This window comes from Carettochelys insculpta, chromosome 1 (assembly GCF_033958435.1).
Source record: "Carettochelys insculpta isolate YL-2023 chromosome 1, ASM3395843v1, whole genome shotgun sequence".
Taxonomy (NCBI): Eukaryota; Metazoa; Chordata; order Testudines; family Carettochelyidae; genus Carettochelys; species Carettochelys insculpta.
In genome coordinates this window covers 33,538,571-33,566,103 of record NC_134137.1, presented here as the reverse complement: position 1 = coordinate 33,566,103, position 27,533 = coordinate 33,538,571, and the positions used below count along the sequence as shown (strand labels likewise).

At 44.0% G+C, this 27,533-nt stretch overlaps 1 protein-coding gene and 1 pseudogene across 1 annotated transcript in view; one reads left to right on the top strand and one right to left on the bottom strand.

Annotated features, from left to right (window-relative positions):
- Nucleotides 1-27,533, top strand: part of MAML2 (mastermind like transcriptional coactivator 2) — a 315,731-nt gene that overhangs the window by 177,427 nt on the left and 110,771 nt on the right. The window lies entirely within an intron of this gene.
- LOC142001597 (mitochondrial import inner membrane translocase subunit Tim17-B pseudogene) lies at nucleotides 14,933-23,381 on the bottom strand (annotated as a pseudogene).

The following is a 27,533-nucleotide window of genomic DNA, read 5'->3' as shown; positions in this document are numbered from 1 at the left end:
ACCAAGCAATCATTAAATAATAGAAATAATTCTGGACTCTGGTCCTAAGGCATCAGAAAGAAAGGGAATTTTCTTAAATTGGTGGGGACATATTTTTATATCCTAAAGGCAAGCAGAACCATGAAGAGGTCAGATAAGGGTGTGTTAGAAGTGGCTCTTACCCACGAAAGTTCCTTACCTAATAAATAGTTAGTCTTTGAGGTGCTACAGAACTGTTTGTTTATGAAAGTAACTATCAAGGATACCTTGGGAAATGGTGACAGCTCTCTTCTCTCTCATCTGCTTATATCATGCCAATCACAATAGCTTCTAAGAATTGATATGGTTCCAAATGCCAAACACTGAAGGGAGCTGGGGTGCAAAACCAGGTACATTAAATATGTAAAAGGTTCAGTTTGATCAAATGAGGACTATATTAAGGAAAAAAGAGTGACTGTTTTTATTGGCAAGAGATGCTGCAGATGAAAGTTTGCTGAATGTAAAGAGGCGGAGGAGTTGGCTCAGGAGACGTATACACCCTTACGTCAAACTAAACACTTTTACAAACAATCTGGATTAGTGATAAGTATATTTCCCATTCCCACCCCACCCTCCACTGCCCCAAGATAATTGCTGTTAAAAACAGAGCTCTAAACAGCTACAGGGAGCAAAACAACGGCAGCAGTGTTAGTTTTATCAAGTGATACACAGGGAATATAGAGTGAAAAACTAAGACAACCGATAGAACCATTAATAAGAACCTAAAGAATTAACATTTATCCCTACAAGCCCACAGCTGCTTACTCAAGTTGCTGTTACTCACAGGCATAGTCACACTGCGCTTGCTTCTTCTTCCCTTAATAAGGAAGGGTTCCACTTACATCACTGGGCCAAATCCAAATAGTAAGATTTGCACCTTCTTCTAAGAGTGTAAATTCAGCTAAGTATTGCCCTAATCCTTCAATGACTTCAGCAGAATTCTACAGAGCCCCAGTGTCTGCTTGCAGAATGGAAGATCTAGGGACAATTCTGGCTCTGTTATTTTGGTGTAAATTTGGAGATACTCTGCTGAAGTCAGTGGAATTATTTTGATTACAAGGCCTGATCTAGAGCTCACTGAAATCCGTGGAAAAATTCTCATTGACTTCAGTCAGGTTTCTCCCAAGCTCTTATTCCAATTTGGCCTTTAGGTTTTCATGTACCTACTGACTGTGTTAGGAAAATAATTTACATTGTCTCTGAGTGTAAGGAAGTGTACCCTGATGTATGTCACATGCTGAAGAAGCAGAAGGGCAGGATGTATCAGTAAAAGAAATTAATAGGTAGAGGTACATGGCCATGCACATGGTGGTTTTGCTCCCCTCTGGCTCAAAAAGTAATGAGGTTTTTAACAAAAATGTAAAGTTTAAATTTGCAAATACCTGTCAGCTAGAGATGATGGAGCTGTCCTTAGACAGCCCACTGCCTGCTTCTGGTCTTGTCTTACACAACTCCTTGGTTTAGTGGCTAAGTTATATACAGTATCTGGGATGAAAGCCTAGCTACATTGGAGTCACTGACACAACACATGCTGACTGCAATGGGGCTGGGATTTCACCACTCTTAAAATGGTATGCCAGAATGTTTCATAATGCAAATATGTATGAGCTGATCTCTCAAATATGCAAACTGCAGTGTCATGAACTGATGTGTGATCTTGTGAAGATGTTACTGAAAAGGATCATGCTTCTGATTTTTCTGTGGCTTCATTCTCATTGCAGTGGGTTAGTTTGGACTTAGTCCCCTGAGAGGTGTTTGGAACGTTATCTATAATACATTTTAGCAACTTTGTGACTGTCTGTCTGTGAAACTGTTTGTTCAAAAGCTCCTCTTAAGTGGTAAGAGGTAGGACCAACAAATTTGGTATGCCACTTCCTCCTATCATCACTTAGAATAATGTAAGGGTTTGGTTGTGCCAGGAGAACAGGAAGTGCCTGGAATTTGGTTGTTTCTCATAAACTGGAAAGGGAGGGGGTCTGATTGAAGGGACAGTTATGCTGTAGGATGACCACATGGGGGTGGCAAGGGGCCAGAGATGGAGGCCGGATAAGTATAATCCCATTGGGCCAGAGGGGGATGAGGGTGGAGAAAGAGACAGCTATTTACTATGTAATTTATAGTTTGTCTGTGTGTCAGTTTGTCGATGTCTCTGTCCCCCTGCTGGGTGACGTGTATCTCTTCCCTAGCTGTGCTCATTGCAGCTGCAGTGGCCACGGACAGGTACTTCTCACCTGGCCCTAAGCTGCTATGAGAAGAGAGGGCTGAGGCTGTGCCCTCTCCATGGAGCAGCCAGCATACTGAATCCCTCATCCCCAGCCAAACGAAGAAAAACAATTATTTGCATTAACAAGTCAAGCAATACCAGGTGAATATACTCTAGTTTAAAATAACGAAGAGACTGTGCAATTGTGTGCTAAGGTGACCTGTGTACTACATTCATTGTGTTCCTTGTGACTATCTGCCCACCAAAACTTTCAAACATGGGCACCCAAATTTAGGACTCTGAGGCTATGTCTAGATTGCAGGCCTCTGTCGGGAGCCTGGAGATCTCCCAGCTGAAGCTGGCAGAGGGCTCCTAGGGCGGCAGACATCCCAGTCATCCTCATTCCACGAGGAAGAAGGGATGGGTCAGCAGAGGCGTTTCCCTGACACTTGGCCCCTTGTGGATAGACCAAATGTCTGGAAAGCCTCTCTCAACAGAACTGTCAGCAGGAGATACGCCAATGCTACCTAGAGAAGTAGTTGTTCCCCTCTGTTCGGCACTGGTGAGGCCACACCTGAAATATTGTGTCCAGTTTTGGGCCCCCCAGTATAAAAAGGATGTGGATGTGCTGGAGCAGGTTCAGTGGAGGGCAACAAAAATGATTAAGGGGCTGGAGCACAAGATCTATGAGGATAGGCTGAGGGATTTGGGCTTGTTTAGTTCAGAGAAGAGAAGACTTAGGGGTGATTTAATAGCCGCCTTCAACCTCCTGAAGGAGAGCTCTAAAGAGGAGGGTGAGAAACTGTTTTCAGTGGTGTCAGATGGCAGAACAAGGAGTAATGGTCTGAAGCTGAAGAGGGAGAGGTGTAGGTTAGATATTAGGAAAAACTACTTCACCAGGAGGGCAGAGAAGCATTGTAATGCATTGTCTAGAGAGGTGGTGGATTCTCCATCCCTCAAGGTTTTTAAGTCCCAGCTTGACAAGGTCCTGGCTGAGATGACTTAGTTGGGGTTGATCTTGCTTGAATCAGGGGGCTGGACTAGATGACCTCCTGAGGTCCCTTCCAGCCCTAGGATTCTGCGATTCTGATAAATGTATTGCACAACTTGGGTATCTTTTGCAGACGTTTCTCTGCAATTTAGTCATAGCCTGTGGTATGGATAAATTACACAGCTTTTTTCAACACACCTATGTCGCTACAGCCATATCACTCAAAGTCAGGCAGTGTAAACAGTGCCGACAAACTTCCACCCCCCCATGAGTGGTGTTTGCTTTGTCCACAGGAGACCACCCCTTCCGACAAAGCACTGTTTACACTAGTACCTACCATGGCAAAGCTTGTTGTTGAGGGCGGGGAGGGTTTCAATACCCATGCATGACCAAAGCTTTTGTTGCTCAATTGCCAGTGTAGACAAAGGCTAAATCTGTATTTAGGCATCTGACTTGTGTGTGTTTCAAAGATGTTGTCAGGAGTAGCCTTCGGCATCTTACCAGCCAAAGAATCAGCAAAAAAAACCAACCCTCCCGCCCCTCCCCCCCAAAAAATAATGAACAACAGGCATAGTGAAATAGCAACCCCTGGAGTTGGGGCCCAGGGTGACTGCATTCTTTGCCTTCCCTTGGAACAGACATTAGGTGTTGGACATATGCAATTCCTTGTGTCTCCAGTAGGAGTCAGGAGTAATCAGATGCTGGAGAAATGAAGATCCAGTGACATAGTTTTAAATGAGCCGAAGCAAAGTGGTTGGTTTTGTTTCACTCTGAATTTGCAGAAGTTAACACTCAGTAATTCCCACAGCAGTGGCCGCTATTGTTTTGGATCAGATTCACCAATGTCAGCATCTTGGAAATAGTAAATTCTCTCTGTTTTTAAGATTATATTGCATTAGCGCCAAGTGGCCTCAGTCAGGTGAGCATCCCATTAAGTTAGGCACTGTATAAATATATTGTAAATGACAGTGCTGGAACCAAAAGCTTTACCATCAACAAGATTCTTTGAGTCTCTTCTGTGAGTCATGTTCTCTTCATGGTCAGTTTAAGGTGGGGAGTGTTCTGCAGCTCAAGAAAGACTTTGAACTCAGTTTTCAATGATGCAGATTGTTCAGCAGTATTCATTACTCATCTCAGAGGTCATATACTTAAATCGGGCTGGGACCAGGCTGCAGCAGCTAAGAACCTTAAATAATGTAATGTGAAGGTCTGTACTTCCTTATGAACCTCTTTGCGTGACATGTGTAATAGACTCAGTTTGCCAAAATTTTCCGAACATAGGTAGCGGCTTTAGTTGACGACATTTTATAACTGTATTCGATTTGGCTCCAGCATTTTTTGGGTTCCCTCTTTTCCCGGCATACCTCTTCCCTTTGATTAAATCACCCAATTTAGAGCTGCAGTGGATTCGCGCAGGCAAGTTTTGAGGGGTTTCACCCAAGGAGAACAAGCTACCTGATCCACTGAAACAGCCAACCTTATTGATCAGTTAAATTAATACTCTAATCCCTTAAGAAGTCTTGCCGGATATAAAACAAAGTGAGAATGTGGCTGTTGGATGCTCTTGTAGAAGGAAGGCTTGTCCTGCATTCTGCTGTGAATGATGCTCTGAAATAGGCTGCCATCAGACATAAGAACAAAAGAACAGCCATAGTAAGTTAGACCACAGGTCCATCAAGCCCAGGATCCTGTCTTCCGACAGTGGCTAATGCCAGGTACCCCAGAGGGAATGACCAGAACAGGTAATCACTGAGTGATCAATTCTCTGTTGCCCATTTCCAGCCTCTTGCTAACAGAGGCTAGGGATTACCGTCCATGCCCATCCTGGCTAACAGCCATTGATGGACCTATCCCCCATGAATTTGTCTCTCTCTTCTTTAAGCTCTACTATAGTCTTGGTCTTCACAACGTTCACCAGCCAGGAGTTCCACAGGTTAACTGTGCATTGTGTGAAAAAATATTTCCTATTGTCTGCGAATCCCTTGGAACTGAAAATTGCATTGAAGATCATGAGTTAGTTATTTTACATTGTCTTTAGCTGAGTGATTTGACCTACACAGGTTCATCATACACAGTTTAATAGTGAAGCTGAAATCAAATGCTTTCTTAGCAATGGGTAAGTGGAAAATCTTCCCAGTCAGTTTGCCTCTGAAAAGAGAGCATGTCAAAAGAGCACTAGGGAGCTCCATGTGTATAGTCTCAGAGGGTGAAATATGCTCTTATTTCTAGATCTAATATGTTTATTTTACAAGTAGGCATCTGGTGATGTGTTCTTGTGGCTGCCAGTGCTACAAACAACTGAGGCGCTGAGTCACACTAAGGGTTTTTTCCCCTTGTGCTTCAAACCCAGTGAAAAAAAGTTCTGTAGGTAAAAGATCCCCTGAGCCCCACATGTGCAAGCCTACCATCTTCAGATACTGCTCTCAGTGACATGCTGCATCCTTGTTATCTTTGAACATGTGGATGGTAAGAGTTTCTGGGGATTCATCAAACGGCTTGTCCAGTGCTAACAAGAAAGGGGGCGGGGAGAAAGCAAGTGAAAGTTTTCCTCCCCCATCCGACTCCAAGAAGATATGATTCTGAGCGCACAAAGGAAACAGGCATCTGAGTGAGAAGATGCCAGTAACAGAGTTTGGTGACTAGGCCAGATCATAAGAGAGTAAATCTGCAAAGTGTCACTGAAAACAACCAAGCTAATGCACACCCAGGGATCTGGCCCAGAATGAAAGGCCTTATAATCCCTGTGACAAATCTGGGTGTCTGGAGCACAGATGGGTTTAACTATCAGGGCCCATTGGGAAATGAAATGAAGGACCGAAAGGAAGGGCCTAGCTTCTTAGTTTGTCCACCATTGTTTTCAGAGCTCCATGCTTAAGCTTGCATAGATCTAAGGGCATCCATCTCTTCCCTTGTCATCCAAGTGTAACACTGATGGACCCGGCTTATCACCAGGAAGAACTGAAGCTGAACTGTAGGGACTAAAGGCCTGTGCTCTATCACATGAGCTAAAGGCCACTAGTAGAACATTGGGCTTTAGCCCCTATGGTTCCAGGTTCAAGCTCTTATGCCAACATGCCAAGTTTACTAGCATTACACAAGCATGAAAAGGCTAAGCTCTGTAGCCATCTGACACTGACAAAGGAGATTTCCTTCTCCTCAGTGATGCTGTTTTGCTTTGATTCAAAACTGGTGGATGCAAAAGTAGCTACGAGTCCAAACACAGATCCTGAAAAGGGCCATTTCAGAGAAGCTGTAATTGGCCAAGCAAATTAATTGTGGAACAACATGGTTGTGTTTTTGGCCTCCTGAAATGGAACATACTCCTTATAAAATAGGCATGCTGTGCAGCTCTGACATTTCCACGTGAAACAATAGGGCCACTAGAATGGAAAGTCTGCGGGAACAGCAGAGAAGGAAAGGAAGTTTGGGCTGAACAAAGGTTTGGTTTCTTGGGTTTTTTTTTTTTCATTTTTACAGCCCCTAGAGGCAGAACAATACTGTACAGAAGCTGTTAATGATGGAGCTGGATTGGAAGGCCAATTTCTGTGCCAAGATCTAAATGTGTTTTTACTCTGAACTCTCCAGCTGTCCAGTTACACTGCAGAATTTCCAGCTGGTGTGAATTGTTGGACCAAAAAAGCCCCCAGACCACCACCACCACCAAAACACCCACCATGCAGTTTTTTTACTTTCATTGCACTGCTTTTTTCCTCCGTGATAAAGCCAGTGAACATCCACTAAGCAGCAAATTATTTTTTGACTGAAAAAATATTTAGCTGCCCTTAACTCATGGGTTCTCGTAAGTAACCATGTTATGTGGAGTAGCTTGCAAAGGTAACTATGGTAACTCTCCTCAGTTAGGATTTGTATGAACTGTTTATAAGTGAAAACAGCTTCAATCTACTGTTTTTATTTAATAAATAATCCACCAGAGGAGGAGAATTCAGACTTGGGGAAATCACACTCCTTTAAATAAAGTACTACTATTAATTGGAGAATGAGGCAGTGAACTTCTGCACAAGGCAGTTTTTCAATGTTTCCATTACATGATTTGTTCCTTCAGGATATTAACATATCACTTACACACATATCCCCAACACATCTTCACAAATGTGAAGAGACCATAGAGATGGTTTCCAAGCAGACAGGTGAAGAATTCAGACATAGATCCTGTAGCTAGTAAGCCATCGGTCATGCTGTAACACTGAGCTCGTTATTTGAGATCTACATGACAAAATCAGAAATGTCCTTCTACTGGACAGTCCCAACAAGAATAATGGAAATTCCCACATGCTTAAAGTTAGGCAAATCTTTAAGTGCCTGTTAGGGTTGCCAACCCTTCAGGATTATCTTCGGGTCTCCAGAAATTAAACATTCATCTTCAATTAAATAGTAAGAAGTGGGTCTGTCCCGTGAAAACTCACCAAATAAATTATTTTGTTAGTCTTTAAAGTGCTACTTGACTGCTTTTTATCTTTATTTAAAGTTTGTTAAGTGATGAAATCTCCAGCAATATAACCTACCAAAACTGGCAACCCTAACAACCTTGCTAAATATGAGTCTCAGTTACCCTTGTGTAACTCCATTGAAGTTAATGAAATCAGATCAGATTTTGGCCTGTTCACAGCTAGTTACATTTTATTCGCATTTTTGGCATTTTCACAGAATGCATATTGTTTTCTTCAAGCTAGTTGGAGTGAACTGTGTTTGGAAATTTGAGATTGTCCTGAATTTTCATGGACAATTTTCAAAAGAAACATTGTTCCAAAAATTTCCCACCAGCTCAGCTTGCAGCCCTTGTATTGAATCTGGCCAGGTCATTCTCCCTGTGGTAAAACCTGCCAGGGAGGGAGCTTACTCAGTTTTCCCCTCACAGAGCTCTTCCTGAGCATTCTTAGTGTGGCCAAGCTTTCCACACTGCTTCTGAGTCACCAAGAGATTTGGTACACACAAATCTTAGGAGTGCTTGAAGTCAGGGTCAACTTGACAGTGTCTCCTCACTAAAGCTAGGGCTGTCTAGTCCATGTCACGCTGCACTCGCCAGTGGAGCCCTCATGCCAAGTCCCTCCTTAGGGGCTGCTCCAAGCAGACACACAGTGCACAGGGTAGAATATCCACTTCAATATTTGTTCCATCAGTATGAGTTTACCTGGGAATCCCTGTATCCTGAGGGATGGTAATGCAGGATACACCCATTCGATGGCACCTACTAGCCCAACCCTCAGTAGCAGATTGCAACATCTCTTCCTCTGAAGATACTCATTTGACAGTTGATTTTTCCAGTAGTGTAACTTTAGCGCCAAGCATATACATATTTTAAAGATGGTCTGATGCAGGACTGGGAGCCAAGGCTCTGTTGCTGCTCCCACTGACTTCACTGGAAGCAGGGCCAGGCTTTAGCATAGTAGCCTGACCTAGGTAACTCCTGAAACTTCAGTCCATGGGTATTTTCTGTAGTAGCTAGAGGAAGGTAAGAGGTTAGTTGAACTGCTGATGTAATTTAATCCCTAATTAACTAAGGCCAGATGGGTACATTTGAGCTTTATGAGCGTATAAAACTTGTGCTTCACACTCTACATTGGTTATTTGTTCCTTCCAAATGCAATTCATGGAGCAGGTTGTGATCCTGACGGCCTCTTGCCTATGATACTACTTCCCCTCAGTAATTAAGATCAGCCAAAAAGCTCCGGCTCTCAGTTTATGGAATGGAAGTCATAGGCCGTGTCTACACGTGCCCCAAACTTCGAAATGGCCACGCAAATGGCCATTTCGAAGTTTACTAATGAAGAGCTGAAATGCATATTCAGCGCTTCATTAGCATGCGCGCGGCAGCGGCACTTCGAAATTGATGCGGCTTGCCGCCGCGCGGCTCGTCCAGACGGGGCTCCTTTTCGAAAGGACCCTGTCTACTTCGAAGTCCCCTTATTCCCATGAGCTGATGGGAATAAGGGGACTTCGAAGTAGGCGGGGTCCTTTCTAAAAGGAGCCCCGTCTGGACGAGCCGCACGGCGGCAAGCCGCGTCAATTTCGAAGTGCCGCTGCCGCGCGCATGCTAATGAAGCGCTGAATATGCATTTCAGCGCTTCATTAGTAAACTTCGAAATGGCCATTTGCGTGGCCATTTCGAAGTTTGGGGCACGTGTAGACGTAGCCATAATGGACAATGGCAGAGGATTCTCAGTAGAGGAGCCAAAAGGCGGGGTGTCTGCTCGCATCATCACAGTCCAGGGCACTTGGTTTAAAGACCCAAGAAGAGCTGAAAATCAGTGGCGCTGACAACCCCTGTGGGCACCAGAACAAGGTGTGGGGGGGCTGGCTTCATACCCCAGAAGGGGCAGTGCCAAGAGCCAAAGAGGTGGGGCCAATGTCAGCCCTCAGCACCACCTAGACCATGGCACTGGGCACCATCACAATCCCTCACCATGCTGCCACAATGTTTCAAAATAATTAGCAGTGGCAGCCGGAGCTTTGGTCCCCTTTGAAACGCCAATTCCAAGGGCAGCTCCCCTCTTTGCCCCTCACACCATCGAGGAGCCTTCTGATCATAGTTCTCTGAGGTATTCAGGTGACCCCCGCCCCCCGTCACTGAAATATCTGAGCATCTCCCAAACTTTATCCTCTCAGCAGCCCTTTGAGTTAAGGAAGTTCTGTCCCCCTCACCTGACCGATGGAGAGCTGAGACACAGAGATCAAGGGTCAGATTGTTAAAGATTTTTAGGCCCTTCAGATGCACATAGATTTGTTTGGTGTGATTTGTTTGAGTAGTGAGTGCCTATCTTGGTGCCTTATATACAGGCCTGCTGACGGCAAAAGGATAGTTGTCCCCAGGCCCAGCTGCTACTTTGACATCGGGGTGAATGGAGCTCTAGGCCCCTTTGAAATGCCACAGCAGCACTGCTCCAGCTGTGCACAGCTGGCAGGGAGGGGGGGAGTGGGGCTGGGGGGTAACACAGCGCCGTGGGCTGGGTGCCACTGAGGAGTGACTGAATTTCACCCAGGGCAGTGATATGACTTGCTCACGGCCACACAAGAAGACAGTAACAGAACCAGGAAGAGAATCCAGATGTTCCCAGTGCCAAGCATGGCTGGCTAGAGCCCTCGGCCCCCATGCGTATGTGGCATTTTGATCTTTGGTTACCTTTACGTTGATTTGAACGAATGACTTCCGCCTCATGTTTTCTTGATAGTCTTGTGACTCCTGCATGCTTTCAAAGGGAAACAGCTGTCTGCTGCCATCCATTTCAGAATACTTCTTTTCAGAGCTGAGATACATGGGAGCTGTGCCTCACAACACACAATTAGACAAAGGGGCACAGATCTGTGTGAAGGAGGAAGTGTGGCCTAATAGCTTGGGCCCTGCTCTAGGAGTCTGGAGATATGGGTTTTAGTTCTATTAGACTGCTGGAAGTGACCTTCAGCAAGTCGTTTCGATTTTGTGTCTCTTTCCCTTCTGTAAATGAGGATAAGGATGCTTTCGCCTCCGCCTGCCCCCCCCCACACCCTCGGTAATGCAGTTTGAGTTCTGCTGGTGGGAAGTGCTATATAAAAGTATTGCAGTATAATTATATGTGATCTCAGTCAGTCCCAGAGTGCAGAAGCAGCATGCAGTACGACTCATTATGCCTCTTTTTCAAGACCTCTTCTTTACTCCGGGTCTAAAAATCATAGAGACATGACCTGTATTACAGTAAAGATGTTGTTTGGCCACGTGACTATTGATGATGCTTCCAGAGAGCGAGATTCTTCCCCCCTCCTCCCCACAGTGAATGCTTCTCCCTTGTCCAACATTTCAGGAAAACAGACTTTGAAAGAGGCTGGTGACAGCCTTTGATGGGGGCTACGAAGAATTATCCACAGATCCTGTTGCTCAAAGCCCGCTCATAGGGATCTTAGACAACCATGGTCCAGCACCCTTGGAACCTGATTGGTCTCAAATGAAGGAATTTGCTAGACCAAGGGTGGTCCCCTGCCACTGGCCCCTCAGTCCACTCACCTTCCCATCTCTGCCTCCATTTTTGGCCCCAGCTGGCCCTCCTGCCTCCGACCCAGCTGGGCTTACCAGACGCTGGCCCTGCTACTGCCAGCCCCCCTATTGCCACACCTGACCCCTCTGCCTCCAGCTCCAGCTCCAGCCAGTCTGCCGGACACGAGACCCATCCCTGCTGCTGCCAGCTCTGGATGGTATGTTGCCTGACCAGAAAATCCTGATTTAGGGAGGTAAAACGTGTATCAGATTTATAATTCTAGGAATTAGAACTCTTTTCACAGTAAACATCAACTCACTCTCCTGAAATCAAACTTAGCTTGGCTATCAGTGGCAGAAATCAATCAGTCATCTTTGAGACGCTTCTTACATCTCCCTTGTCTGTAATTCTGTCCATTGTTGCCCTAGGCACATGGTCTGATCTCCTTTTTACCTTGGCTGGTTTGACCCAGCCTTTGTTGAAATGCTCTTTCCATTTTGACCATTCCAACTCTTTGGTTGTGTGCTTCCTAATATGTATTCCTTAAGAGTTAGACAGAAATATTTTATTGAACGGGTTTTCCATCTGCTAGTGCTGTTTCAATAAAACCTTAGTTTTTCATTAAATATATCAAATGTTGACATTTTGTTTGAGAAATAAAAAGGAAAACTCACTTTTGTAAATGTCAGCCTTGTTCTGACACTTTTTTAAATATAAAGTTTTGATTTTTTCATTTTGACTTTATCAAATAAACGTTAAAAGAAGTCAAAACTCAAATGAAGTATTTTGGTTGGCCTGAAACAATTGTTTTAGAAATTTTGTTTCATAAAAATATTTAAAATTGACTTTGTCTTGAATTGGCATGAAAAAGATTAAACATCTCAATTATGTTACTGGATGGAAAATCTCGTGTCTGACCAGCTCAACGCTAAATTTCATGGAGGCCAGGATGTTACAAACATGAAGTAGTAGGCATATCCAAACCCAATTCATCAGTGAAGCCAATTTAACCTGGTCTTTCTATCCTCTGAAATTCTCTATGGTTTTACTGTACCCTGTAGTACTTCTCTGTGGTCCTCACCTTACTGTCATTTATACTGAAGTCCATGAGACAAGGGAGCCAAGTAAAGCACGTGCATAAATGTTTCATGATCTGGGCCTTAATTTAGAGCTCTCTCTTCCTGCTGGATCACTCACATGTTTTCCTTTGTCATCTCTCCTCAGCCTCCCACGGGTAGGAGGGTCTGAAAAGACCCTCCTTCCTTTTACCGATTCGCTTGTCTGGGAGTCTGTGCTGTGTTCTTTACTAACACAATGATTCTCTTCATGTCTACTGTTCTTCCTCTCCTTATCTTTCAACCGACTCTGTAATGCTTTTTCTGCTTCAGTCTTTGAAGAAAAGCACTCATGTAAGTACCTAGTGCTTTCCTATCTGGTGCCTCATATACAATTCAAACTCAAACATATCTAATAAATGGATAACTCAAAGCTATAAGCCAAACCCAGCATTACCACAATATTAGAAGACATCTTCATGTATGTGTATCATAGTGCTGAGGAGATCAGGACTGCACTGAGCAGTGTATTGTACAAACAGAACAAAAAGACAGTCCCTGCCCCTAAATACCGGTAACTGCTGCTTCTCGTGTTGCATCACCGCTCAGAAAGCGATGCCGGAGTGTCCTCTCCAGGGCACAGGCCTGGGCAAGTAAGTTGGAAGAACCAGCTGATGCCCAGCAGCAGGTTCCCCCTCTCCATGCCACTGATGTAATCCAAGGGAAAGGCGAAAGCCAGTACAGCTTGGCACCAATGTCGTCGCAGGAGCTGCCAGAGTGAGATTGAGCACAACCTCAAACTGCCTTAGGGGCTCCATCTCCTGATTTTTCCTCAGGGTTTACTCCCGAAGCCTTTCCCATGACTATGTATTGCTGCAAGGCAGTGGAGGTTTTAAATCAGAGTTTCCTTCTCCTAGGTGGGTGGCCTTCCCAGGCTGATGAGCCCCATCTGCCCCAAGCAGCTGGTTTGAAGGTGCCAGTCACCCGCCTTCTCCCCTTCTCCTGTCAGTGCAAACAGTTTCACCGGGCTTAGAAACTAAGCCACACGTGAAGGCCAGGAGCTGGACTTCAGTTGTCAGAGGCTATTGGAGACACTAGCCATGGGAGCATTTTATAGATAGTGGGAGCTTATCCTCGCTACCACCCCCGGCTATGACAACCCTTGAGAGCGCCCCTAAATACTTACCATACAAGTGTATGATAGCCAACAGGACAGCTATAGACATCTGGACACGAAAAGACAAGGAAACAGTGAAACAATAAACCAATGAAAGTTTAACATTTAGGTGCTTTTGAAAATCGTTCTAAGGGCCTAGCTGCTTCTTTAGGCATCTAAATACCATTAAACTTCCAGTCCTGAAAATGCAGCTAGGCCCTTAGGATTTTCAAAAGCACCTGAATGTTCTTACAGAGTTCCATTCACATCCCCATTGTGTGCACCCGCCTGCATCAGTCCATTTTGAGAGATTGTCAGTTTGCTAGATTAAGGCCTAACTGACGCACAGTACAAGTTGGACCTCTCTAATCCGACACCCTGGTGACCTCACTGGTGCTGAACCAGAAAATTTGCCAAACCAGAGGAAGCCAGTATTGTCTAGCAGCATTATCAACACGTCCACTGCTTACTGGGCTCTTAGAAGACATTTAGGGGTAAATTACAGATAAATAACAGCACAGAACATTGAGAGCCAGGACTGGTGGTTGTAAACAAACTTTATGGGACTGTGGGAAACTTGGGCACAACATGATAAGTGGACTTCTGACTAAAATCATGTTGGACCATGGATGTTGCCAGACAAGAGAGGCTCAACCTGTCATTTTTCTCTGCTTCCCTCTCTATATGGAGCACCGTTTTTGTAACTCTTTCTAGTAGCATTTTGTACCTTTCTAGAAGAAAAATTCTTCACCTCTAGCTGATAAATGATTTGATCCCTTCATTCTTGTCCTTTGAAACTGTTCAGACATGTAGTTACTTCAGAAGCTTAATTCTACTAAAATTTTAAAAAGTAATATTAAGGCTTGTGCAGCAATGATCACTGGTCTGTGGGAGAACATGTTGACCTGGTTAATGTTCCACGATAAATGTGTGTTAATAAATCCGAATGTGTCTATTTACTTAAATTCTTCCAATATATAACATAACCAGCATGTGTCCATTCTGTGCTGCGGGTAACCTTTCATCATTTAAGGTCCTATCACAGGGGTCAGCAACCTGCAGCTCTGGAGCCACATGTGGCTCTTTAAGGAGCCACTTGTGGCTCCAGGCATGGCTGCCAGTGACTCCTCTTGCAGCTCCAGAGGCTGCTGCTGCTTAAAAAAAAATTAAATACAACTGCCTGCCGTTAGACCTACTGAATGTAGTTTTGCTTGTTTAAGCGGTGGCAGCCTCCAGAGCTGCTGAGCAGTCAGCTGCAGCAGGGAGCCCGGAAGTAAAAGCTGCGTCAGGGCAGGGAGCTGCCCCAGGTGGGGAAAGGCTATACTGGCAGGACATCTAGGAGGAGGGGGCGGCTGGGCCTGCCCACGCTGGAGCTGTGCAGCCCACCCAGAAGGCAGCAGAGAGCCACGGAGGAGTTGTGCGTGCTGAGGTGAGGTGGGTTTTTTTTTTTGGAATCACATCCTGAGCAGCAGCAAGGGGTGCCCCCCAAATTATTATCTGCAGCTCCCCTAAAATAGAGGGGACCCCCCCAATTATAAAGCAGTTTCATTGATACTATCCATAGCCCTGGTATCCTGGAGGCCCTGGGCCATCCTTCAGGGGCAGCTGACTGGGGTCGTCTCTGAAAGGGTGCAAGTTCTGGAACTGCTGTGCTGTGTATCTGGTGAGTAAGATCCCAACTCCTTTATCAAGGTAAGTAAAATTCCCCACCCCACCCATCATGCCTGAGCCAACTATGGCTAATGGGCCATTGCTGGAGGCAAGCACAGCCCTTGTGAGGGCCCCCCTGGTGATTGAGTTCCAGAGATCTTCCTTCCCCTTCATCTTCACCATGCCACAGTTGATGGTGGAAAAAAAGCACACATCTCCCCCACCAACTCCGGACGGCAAAGCTACCTCCTATCTGGGGTGTTCAGATGCGGGCGGCACTGACGCTCCCTTTCAACCAGTGTTGGAGGCCCACTGGGGCGTTCCAGAAGCCCTTGATGGCCTGGCAGACCTCCCGCCCATCATCCTCATGGCAATGGTGCCACCACAGTCATCCATGATGCACCATGGGCAGGGCTCCCAGGCATAGCAAGTTAATCCTGGGAGGTTAGGGCTCAGAGGGGTTAAGCCTGAGGGTGGGGGTAACAACTGTCTAACTGGTATGAATCATTGTGTGTGCACTGTTTTTAAAAGAGGGGTGACAAAAAGTACAGTTTGACGTTATTTATTAAGGACTGTCTCGTGTTCACATGCATTGTGGCTCTTGAAGTATTGATTTTTTAACAGAATTGGAAAAAAAAATGGCTATTCTCCCTATTTCAGTTGCAGAACCCTGGGGTATCCTAAAATCAGGTCTGTGTCAGCAAACTCCACTGAATTCACTACGGCCCCTTAACTGAGAAGAATTTGGCCTGTGCTGAGCACATTGCAATATTGGCTCCACAAGCTTTGTCTACACTTCCACGTGAACAACAGAAGTTTTTTCATTCACAGGTGCTCAAAACCCCTCAGCTCCCTGAAAGACAAAAGTTTTGCTCCAGCAAGTGGCTGTATAAATAGCTCGTTGTGGCCCAAGTGTTCTCCTGTTGACAAGGCGACCACCTGTCCAGTCCACCCCCGCTCACAGGGGGTGAAAGTACTTTCATACTGTTTGACTTCTAGTGACATGACTAAAAGCTAAAAGCTGGGAAGAGTTGACAAAGCCTGAGTTAGCAATTAACAAGGCCAAATAATGGATTGCTGTCCCTATGCAGTAAATAACCCAGCTACACACATATTCATTTATTTCTCCCCACACACAGTGTAAACAAGCCCTCAACATAGGCCAGTTAAATACATTCTGTGCCACCCACCACCTCTTCTCCCCAAGAAGCTGATAATGGGAAGACTATTGTAGACATCAGAAAGCCTTAGAGCAGTCCCCAAATGATGTTTAACACGTGTAACATTTAATGGCTGCCTTATTCAATCTAAATGAAATTTGAGACACTTAATTGGAAGAGTTATTGATTAAAGTAATTAAGTTAAAAGACCCTATTAATTATATCAGAATGAAAAGTTAATATTTAGTGGGACACCTCTCTGGGGAAAAGTATCGGAGGGGTACTCGTGTTAGTCTGGATCTGTAACAGCAACGAAGGGTTCTATGGCACCTTATAGACTAACAGTCTATAAGTCTGTTATAGTCTGTTAGTCTATAAGGTGCCACAGGACCCTTCATTGCTGCTCTCTGGGGAAAGTGTCTTGCCCAGTAAAATGATGGGTGTAACTTGAATCGCTTTGAAATCTTTTTAAAAAGACAGGTGTGTGTGCTATTTGTAAAATACCTATGATATTTTTGGTCTTTTGTCTGGGACCCCAGCCTGAAGTAGGCACCGGTAAAGTTTTCATTCCAAGGCAATGACTGTCTTTCCGATATAAACTCCCAGATTATTAAAATATCTAAATCAAGAGGATTACAAACATCCTGGGCTGGACTTTTTTTATTAAAAAGTGAACATTTACGTGAAGGTGGCTGCAGTTTAAAAGCCATAGATGGCTGAGGCTACACTGAATACTTAACAAGAAAGAAAGAGCCTTTTGTTGTACTCTTTGGCTTAGGCTGTCAGACCTTTGTGTGGTGCTTTAACCACAGCCACCCCAATGCAAAATTTACCTTCAGTTAAAAGATCTGTTAGGTTTTGTAGGCTCCGGATCTGTTTTTCCTAGTTTTCTACTCAAGGCATGTCTCTCATCAACAAACCCCCTTCTTACCACTCCAAAAAGTCACATCTTATTTTCATGTATCAGAGGGGTGGACGTGTTAGTCTGTATTTGCAACAACAATGAGAAGTCCTGTGGCAGTTTATAGATTAACAGATTTTTTGGAGCATAAGGTTTCATGAGCAAAGACCCACATGCCTCTGATGCCGTGAGTCTTTGCCCACAAAAGCTTATGCTCCAAAAAATCCCTTAGTCTATAGGGTGCCACAGGACTTCTCCTTATTTTCATGAGAGCTCCAGCACAAAGAAGGGCAGTACAATATTCATAGACTTTCAGGCCAGAAGGCAACCAGCAATATCATCTATTTGGACCTGCATATCACAGGCCACGGAACCTTACTCAGCCACCTATCTTTGTGTAGGCCCATAACCTCTGGCTGATTTACTGAAGTCCTCTGAGCTGGTCAGTGTGCCCTATTCTGTGCCATAAATGAAACCTGAGTGGTCATTGGCCTTGTGTTGCCCCTTTGCACCAGGTTAAATTTTACCTCTTGCGGAACAGAAAACTGCATCCTTATAACAGTGCTTTGGAAATGGGAAGATTGAGTCGTACGCTGCCTTACAGTCATTCAGCCCTATTGACTTCAGTGAGTCAAGGTGATTTTCCTTTAAAAATTCTCTGTTTCTAAAAGAAAAGCCTGGGCAGTAGCTCTTCGTTGGCTAATATTTAAATTAAATGCAAGCCGATTTTAGAATTTAGTGGAGATCCGACACAAGACATGCTCCAGCATTCTTTCCTGATGCTCAGCATTTTTCAATTGGAAGAGTTCATCGAAAATGGGCGTATTTTGCAACTGCAAACATTCTATTTCTAAACTGACAATATAGATATCAGCACCACCCCTGGCAGACCAGGTCTTTCAGCCTGCCAGATTTTGTTACTAATATCTTTGAAAACAAATGGAAAGGAAAAGTCAGACATCATTAATTCATTGTCCCAGCTACCCAGCCATGCTGAATGCTAAAGGACCCCCTTTTTGCTCTTCTCAGATGGTCAAGAGATGTTGATGTCTGGCCAGCTCCACTGAATGCTTTCAATACAAATCTGTATTGCAGAAGGAAAAAGTGAGATGCCTGTTGCAACAGGCATCCCACAACCGTTCCTGGTGGAATCCACAGTTACAGTGAATGTTGATTCAGAATAAGATCTCAGCCTTCAGCCCTGGTTGATGAAAACACTGAGTCAGTCAAAGATGCAACACCCACTGAGACTCTGCCCACTATTTCATTTGATTTAAATGCTGGTCCACAGTCTCCACCCAGCGTGTATTTCGGCAGATGAATACGGGTATGCGTACAGTTGGGAAGTGGAATGACACTTACTAATAGTGGGAAAACATTCTCCTCCCAGCCCCAAGTGCAAACGAAAGGGGTACAATTGACAGCTCTTAGATCATTGTGCATGTCTGCCAGGGCTCCAACATCCCTGGAGAACAATTTTTAATTCTCACATAGCTCAGCTGTGCAAGCTGCAAGGTCTACTGGCTTGTCAAGACTTTTCCTAGTGTCAGGGGGTGTGGAGGGGACCATGGAAGGGAGAGAATCCTGTCTGCAATAGATTGTAGGTTTCCTTTCAAGATATGGATCTCTTTGAATTTTCGTAGATGTTTCCTTAGGTTGTAAAATACCTAGTAGACATTCACTAAATAGGAATAAATGTATCCGTCAGAATAGGTCTAACTTGCAAGTTTTTATCACGCTGCCCTGGAAACTTGTCTTTCTGGAGGGCCACTTGAGGCATGAAAGGATGACTCTTCTTGTAGTGTTGGTGTCTGTATGTCTTGTGCTATGCTAAAAGATCTGTTCCCATTATGGTAGCAGCTGTCCCTTTTGGTCAAGCAGTTTCCATTTGCTACATGCTTTCTGTGCAAAGTCTTCTGAGTTGGCTGCTAGGAGAGTGGATTCCCTTTAGTGAGCCAGCAGACCATTTGGCTATCCCATTGCTGAACCTCAAAGGCTGGTTGTAAGTGTTCCTGCTCTCTCAACATAGTTCAGTAACACATACAGCAAAACATCGTAATTTCAAAAATGATAGCACACACAATTCAAGAGCCTACTAATGTTCAATAGATCAACACTGTGAAAATGTGACCTCACAAGGCATACTTTGTACAAAACATATAATTATATGACAATGGAGAATCCACGGTGTTGCTGTCAGGTACAGACGGTCATAACTTCCCTGGCTGGAAGGGAGGTATTTACATCTACCAGTCTGCAATTCCCAAGAGCCAATTGGACAGGCCTTGCTTTTGAAGTAGGATATTTGTACTTCATAGGTAAGCTTCCTTAGGAGGATAAAGTACAACTGCAAGACTGGAGAGAATTCACTTGGTCCTGCCATGAGTACGGGAGACAGGACTTGGTGAGCTCTCAACATTCCTTCCAGTTCTATGATTCTATGAAACCCTCACTGAGGAGAGCTGCTATTACATCCATGCAGACTATAGCAGATGCAGCTCACACAGCCTCATGCTTGATGGGGATTGCTATTGTTGCTCCTCACAAGTCCTGGCTTCACTCCTTGGGGTTTCTCAAGGAAGTTGAGTCCACTGGGGGATTTGCCCTTTGGTAGAAACAACTTAATTAGAGAAAGGGGTCCTCAAAAGATGCAAGGGCCATGCTCTGATTCCTGGGGCTATATTTGACAACACCAGAGAAGAAGTATCTTAGGTGAAGGACATATCTGATCTTGCTCTGGCTCTCCCAGAGTCATCTGGGACAGTGAGTATGATCACTGCTCCATCCTTCTGGACCATCCTGACAATTTGACCTCGTAAATGGAAGAGAAAGCATATGTTAATGTGTTGCCCACAAGATTAGCAAGGCATCTCCTGTGAAGTCCTGACCTTGAACTAGCCCACAGAGCTGCCTGGCCTCGTCTCCCCCTCTCTGGGCATTGGGACCTTAGATTTCACCTGGCTCCTTTGACAGGCCAAATCTGTGATGTGGTGTTGCAACCTGGTGTGTGGTGTCATAGTGCCAGTCCCTGAGGGTACTGTTCACCAAGTCTCACTGCTTGGAGTAGGGAGCTGGACCCTGCAGCCCTTGTGATTCATTCTGCCAACCCATTGTTGGGCTGAGTGTAACTTACGGGTTGAGAAACACAGGTTGTGCATCACTGGGAATCTGCGTGAACACAGGAAAATCCATTTTAGTCCCAGCATAGATCTTTGAATTTATTGGAACATCTCTAGGCTCTGTGCTCCCACTGGCATTAATTAGAGTTTAGAAAACCCATCACTTCTCACAGGTGGACATAATATTTATTTGTTTTATGGCCTCTAATTGTTCTTGAGAAAATATAGGTCCTTACAATCTAGGAAAGATCCATTTCCTCATGAAGTACTTTGAATGGCTCTCATGGCCTCCAGCGGGTTTTGGATCACAGCCTAAAGAAAGTCACTGGTTCCCTTAGCACAGGGGTGAGCAAACTTTTTAAGTCGGGCCCCACTTTTCATCCCTGCAAGTAGCAGCCCTCTCACCCATGTCTAATGTAATCCAAACAGTTAGAAATTTTGGTTATATTCATTAAAAAAAAACCCTTTTGGCACGTGTAAGAAAATAAGTCTGTAGAATGTGAAAATTTTATTAATCAGTATATAAATGGGAAAACACACATAAAAACAGTAACATATTTCAACTTTTTTAATGAGATGGATGAGTTTGAGACCCAGTTTATGAAATTTCACACACACACCCCGAGGGGGCCTCCTTCCCACTTTGCTCCCCCGCCTTAGCAAATCTGCTTCCTCGTCTGTTGGATTGATCAGTAGTTGACAAGTAAGAGCTACTAATCCAATGCTTTCCCTTACAGGAACAGTATAATAGCCCTATCTCTGGCATAGTTTAGCTGTTGTTTGTTTGCGTAGCTTCTTTCCTCCCCCCAGTACATATATATCCCTTGGAAGGCGAAATTCATACATTTGCTATACAGAGTAATTTGCCAGTTATCTACCATCCCATGGTGCGTTGATTTGTGTATGCTTCTTTAAGGAGCTTCTTCTGGGAATTCTCAGTTAAGGACATTGTGAGCTGCAAGTTGCCACAGTAACATCTTTTTGCAACTTACACAGTGAATGGTCACATAAGAAATTCATTTTCTCTGTACCGAGCTACTTCCTGTGGAACTGGAATGTCGAGGGCTCAGATTATTGGAAATATTTGGTGAACATTTTCTTCATCGCAGTTCATTCCGGAATTCCTTCTGTATGCTCTGAATCTGCATATCAATGTTGAGTCAGCATAGAAACTGAGCAGTAGTCTTATTGTCCACACTTCTTATTTTCTTAACAGAAAAGGTGTATAATATACTGCATAAGTGATGTCTGGAGCGTAGGGCGCAAGGTATTTCTTCAGATCCCAAGCTGGTTCACTTTCATTTCAGAGCCTGTCAAAGGAAGGACTTTATTTTATATATGTTCCATGTCTATGATGAAATAACAAGATAGCAGTGTCCATAGGCTGGAAACAAGATACTGCAGTCCAGACAATCTTTGTACAAAGACAGCACAGATGGGATGCCAGCATAGATCCATTTAAACCATCAACTCCACTTGAATTCCTTGCAAGTTGTTCTTATTCCAGGACTAAGTTCACTTGTCCGCTGAAGGCTTTTTTTGTTTTGTTTTGTTTTGTTTTTTTCTCTCTCTCTCTTCTACAAAACTATTTACTCCTCTTTCAAAAGAGGAACAATTTTGCTGATTTTTTTCTAAGCCCCTTGCTAAAAGTGGAGGAGGAAGGAATACCCTCCCCACCTCTGATATGGTGGAGTTTGTGTGACACTGAAAGAATGACCAGGTAATACGCTGAAGGTGGCTTTCAATTCAAAACAATGCCTGTGTCTCCAATAGACTATAAATTGCCCTGAAGAAGACCTCAAAACCAAATGTTTGGCCTGAGTCTCCTATGTTGAGTAACAGGAAATGTGAGTGGTCTGGTAATTTCCTTATTTCTGGCATTGGTGGGATGTCTGCTCTTTCCCTCCATTGACTGACTTTTTAAACCCCAGTTAGTATTGTGTAGGACACTGAGACACAGACAGGTCATATAAATCTAGGGATGAGGTATGTATGTATGTGCCATAATGAAGCCACAACCAAATCAGTTCTCCAGACACTGCTGTGTTGAAAACAATTGCCAGACTGCACCTAGTAATCTCTTAGTGTAAATCTGCTATGTGTGGTGGTGTCTAAAAGGCAAATCAAATAGCAGCAGACACATTTTTGAGGATTAGGGGCTTCCTCCGTGAGACAGTATGTGTCTTGAATATTTTAAGCTGATTTACAAAACTGGTAAACAATGTGCTGGGTGGTGTTGGGTGACCTCTTTTACATGCCTGATCATGCTGTCAACATTTGTAATGCCTTTGATATTTCCTTCTCATCAGGATAGGCTCCGTTAAGCAGTTGTGTTTTCCCAAACTCAGATTGCATTACTCTTTGCTGTATGTTTCATGGTAATAAATGTTGACATTAATTTCTGTAGATTTCACATAAAGTGATTGTTAATTTATTCATGGTTGAAAGGGATTGGCAAGAGAAAAGAACCAAGCGTTCGCTAAAAGAAAAACACACCGCGTATAGTATAAGGAATGTAGATCTTTCATGCCTATTTGTTTTGCCCCAAATTATAAAAGCTATATCCTGATTAGCAATTGTGACCTATTTAAAGCTGTACTGTTTCTCTGTGTTCCTATTCTCCTTAAACACTAAGACCTAGACATGAAATGCTATAATCCATCAGAGGCAGAATCTGCGTAAGAGATATAATTATTGTGCTTCAGCAATTTGGACCAAAGCCATGATGTTGTATTTCTAAACTGTACACTGTGGATAATATAGATGCATTTTTATGCTGGTAATTTCCATTGGCAAGAGATGTTGTTTTTTCCATAAGTGAAGGTAAATTGTGTGATTTTAACACAGTGATTACTATTCCAGCCATGTCCCCCAACTAACAAAAATTAAATGGATACTTGTCAGCTGGAGAACATCCTTATCTGTTACTATAATTTCTGATTTAGTAAATTTTATTACGGTAAAAGGGGGAAGGACTTGTATCACTTCTTAATCATTCGGTTAGCAAGAGCATTAATTGTGCTGTGCTACTGTGGTCTATAAGTGTGACTGGAGGACACATGAGTTTCCCAGAATTCAATCCATCTTGAACAACGAAATTTTTTTCCAAGATAAACTTTACCCCGGAGGTTCGACTGTGGGCTAAAATCTCCATAACGTGTCATGTTTGTGCAGACTCCATGTGTTAAGCCAGGACAGGTAAAAGTTAGTATCAAGATAAAAAAGTACGGTTTCAGCTTTGTCCTTTATGCAACTAACGTGGTAGACAAGAGATCTGTTGCTCAAAACAAGAGTGAGTGAATTAAATCACGAAAAGATACAGCGAAGCTAGCCAGTCCCTACCATAGTTCAACACTGCATTGCAACGAAGTCAGCGGGAAAGAACTGTCAAAGCAGCTGGATGATTTAATCCACTGATTTAGAATAGTGATGCGGGGAGGTCATTTTCCCAGATCTTAAAGCAGCATTTGTCTTCTAAGTGTACTATAAAAGTCTTGTCCCTTGCTGGGCCCCGGGGATTGGCAGGGAAGCACTCAGAAAGGAGCACTGGAAAGGCAGAACACTTAACACTGTGGAAAGGGAAGCGGGGCACTGATCTGGAGACGTGGAACTGGTGAGGAGCAAAGGGAATTCCATTCCATTTCTTTGTAGTCTTCAGTTTCCATCCCAATAGGAAAAGAGAGAACAAGGAGCAAACATCAGGCACCTGTCTGGGGTGCTCCTGGTTTGACCAAGTCCCAATGAAATTAAATGCCAAATCATGCCAGGTGCTGAGTGTTTCTTTGGAGGTACTCCTGAAATCATGTGACTAAATCTCACACTGGGAGGAACGGTTTCAGTAGTATCTAACATGTTCAAGTCCTAAACCCTTTAGGGGTCCACTCTCATGTCAAGCTAGTGGAAGATACACAGTGCCGAGCATAACAGGGTCCTGAGCCATGACAGAGGCCTCTAGAGTGCTAGAACAATGTAAATAATAACTTACCTGCAATGTGTTCTCCTTCAAGATGGGGTTTCGTTTTTATTTGGACGTTTTTCTTACACTTTCTGACAAAACCCCTTCTTTGATTGTTTTCAGTATTTTCATATAGCTAATTTAAAATCCTACCCACTTCCCAAAATATGAAAGCTATTGTTGACAGCACCTCTAGCAAGGCAATCAGCATGGCCATACAACAGATCTGAAGCTGGGAACTGTCTGAAAGCCAAGAGCCCTCTAAAGCAGCTCCACTTTTATTTCATGTTTTTACAAGAGCAGGGGCAAAGATGTTTGTATTCATGTCAAAACTGTTACAGGAGGTCCCCTTTATACATCATGGTTAGGGACCTTGAAGTCACAATGTAAAGCGAAACAATGAATAAAGGGGAATTTTCCCCCCATAATAATACATGTAAATGCAGGGGGATTGGGACCTCACATGCAGTAATGGTGCCCAGACAACTTATAAAGGGGCATTTTCTACAGTAAGAATACGTGTAAATAAATTGGGTTAGGGACCAAGTCCTTTACGATGTTTTCTTGTTTTAACACCTGTTAGCAATGAACCACTTACAGCATACAGTAAAACACTTTTAATGTAAAGATCACAAATTCAAACATACATTTTAAAGGATTTTAACCTTAAAACCCAGAGGGTCCTGCTTCAAGTTCATCAGGGAGTGGTTGCTTCATTTTCTTTTTCAAGAAAGAATCAAGGGTTGTCTGCTTTCCTACATTTTGTTTTGCTTTTAATATTTCTCGGTAGCAAACCATAGATTCTGTAATGCTCCTAGCCACCACTGATGAGCAGTCAAAAAGATTGTGTTCCCTTGAAAAATGACTTAAGTGTGGATCTGTGCAATGCGTAATGAATTTAGTTTCCTTAACTGACAACTTATATGCAAAGCAACTTGTAACGAGGTGACTTATAACAGGGACCCCAGCAATTAATTGATGGCTTATATGTGAAATGACGTATAACGAGGTGACATAATGGGGACCCACTGCACAACACAGGGATTTTTCAATATCACCATGTCATCTGCCTCACTGCATTTGCAGATATGATAATCACTTGTTTTAAAGTTGGTACAGGTTGAACCTCTGTAATTCAGAACTCTCTCAGCTGGCAAACTCCATAATCCGGCATGATTTTAGTTACTCAGATGACCACTTACATTGGTTTGGCCAAGTTTTGCTTGGCCACATTGTTTGCTTACAGCCATCAGTCCTGGTTTTCAGTGTTGTGTGGTGTTATTTAGCTCTAACTTACCCCAAATGTCTTCTAAGAGCCCAGTAAGTGGTGGAAGTATTGATAATGTGCTAGACAATACTGACCACCCATGAGCTACGTCTACACGTGTATGCTACATCGAAATAGCTTATTTCAATGTAGCGACATCGAAATAAGCCATTTCGATGAATAGTGTCTACACATCCCCCAGGGCTGGTGCCGTCGACGTTCAACGTCAACGTTGGGCAGCACTACATCGAAGTAGGCGCTGCAGGGGAGCGTCTACACACCAAAGTGGCCCACATCGAAATAAGGGTGCCAGGAACAGCTGCAGACAGGGTCACAGGGCGGACTAGCACTTCCCGGGCAACAGCAAGCCGCTCCCTTAAGGGCCCCTGCCAGACACACTTGCACTAAACAACACAAGATCCACAGAGCCGACAACTGGTTGCAGATCCTGTGCATGCAGCATGGATCCCCAGCTGCAGCAGCAGCAGCCAGAAGCCCTGGGCTAAGGGCTGCTGCACACGGTGACCATAGAGCCCCGCAGGGGCTGGAGAGAGCGTCTCCCAACCCCTCAGCTGATGGCCGCCACGACGGACCCCGCTATTTCAATGTTGCGGGACGCGGATCGTCTACATGTGCCCTACTTCGAAGTTCAACGTCGAAGTAGGGTGCTATTCCCATCTCCCGTTGGGGATAGTGACTTCGACGTCTCGCCGCCTTACGTCGATTGCAACTTCGAAATAGCGCTCGCCATGTGTAGACATGGCGGGCGCTATTTTGAAGTTGGCACGGCTACTTCGAAGTAGCCAGCTCGTGTAGACGCGGCTCTCATCTGGCAAATTCTCTTGTGTGACACCGATCAGGTCTGGAGGGTGCCGGACGACAGAGGTTCAACCTGTAGTAACATTCATGACATTTTTGCAAGAGTTTGTGCTGCAAATCATCCATTGTTTTAAAGTAAACGTTAGTACTGTCATAGCTCTGTGGAAGGAATTTCCAGTGACTGGAGAGCAGATGTTTTAGGAGACTGTAGGCCTTTCTTTGCCCCGTCTTTTGCCAGTTTGGGCTGGTATAGACTTAAAGCTGTGACTACCTGAAGTTTGCTTAATAGTTTTCATAACATGAGTTGGTGGCTCAATCCAGCTCTTCATGGTTATGTTCAGATATTTAAAGAAGACAGATGTTCACAGTTGAGGCAAACTGATAAACTCTGCAGGCAGGTCATGGTTGATCAGGCATGGCAATTGTCTGCTGCCCACAGAAGGAGGCCCATCCTGGTTACTGTAGAGATAGACTGAAAGGCCAGAATGAAAAGATTCTGCATTACTTGCATTCTGTAAGTGCTATTCCACTGTAGGTTCAGTAAAAGCACTACACTCTCTCAACAAGTACTTTACACAGTTTATAATCCAGAGCTTCCTCACTCTAAGTGCATGAACCCACACTGGAACCTCAGCACCCTGCTTATCAAGTGATCTTACAATAACACTATCTACCAGGAAACACTTTGACGTTAAGTACCGCCCAACTGTTGTGGAAAAGCACTGTATGCAAAGGATTTCTTCAGCTCCTGGTTACTGTCAGATTTCCCATCATAGATGTTTCCAATATTTCACAGTTCAGATCAATTCAAATTTATAATCACAAGCACCTCTAGCCTGAGAAACATGCTTGTGTTAGGTGCAAAAAATGTTTGTCACGTATACAGTGAGCCAAATTTTAAGGACCTCACTTACAACATAAACTATTGCTGCTTGAAATTGAGCTGGCTGTTTTTCCCCCCGAGATGCATGTGCTTTGCTTGGGCAATTACAGAAGTTATCAGCCATTTGAAAAATTAGTGCTGAGCATCTTCAATAGGTGCCTTCTGCTTTCATTCTTTTTTTTTAATTAGGATGAAGTCTGATTGTTTCTCCCACAGCCCACATGCACAATGTTAAACTATGTTCCCATGCTGCAACAGTGAATGCCAACATAAAAACATAGCTAACAAGATTAAATTGATTGGTTGATTCCCCCTTGCTAGGCTAATATAGAGGCCTTGTTCTTCTCTGGTTTCTGGTGGGACACTTTGCACATGAGAGCTTATAACTCACT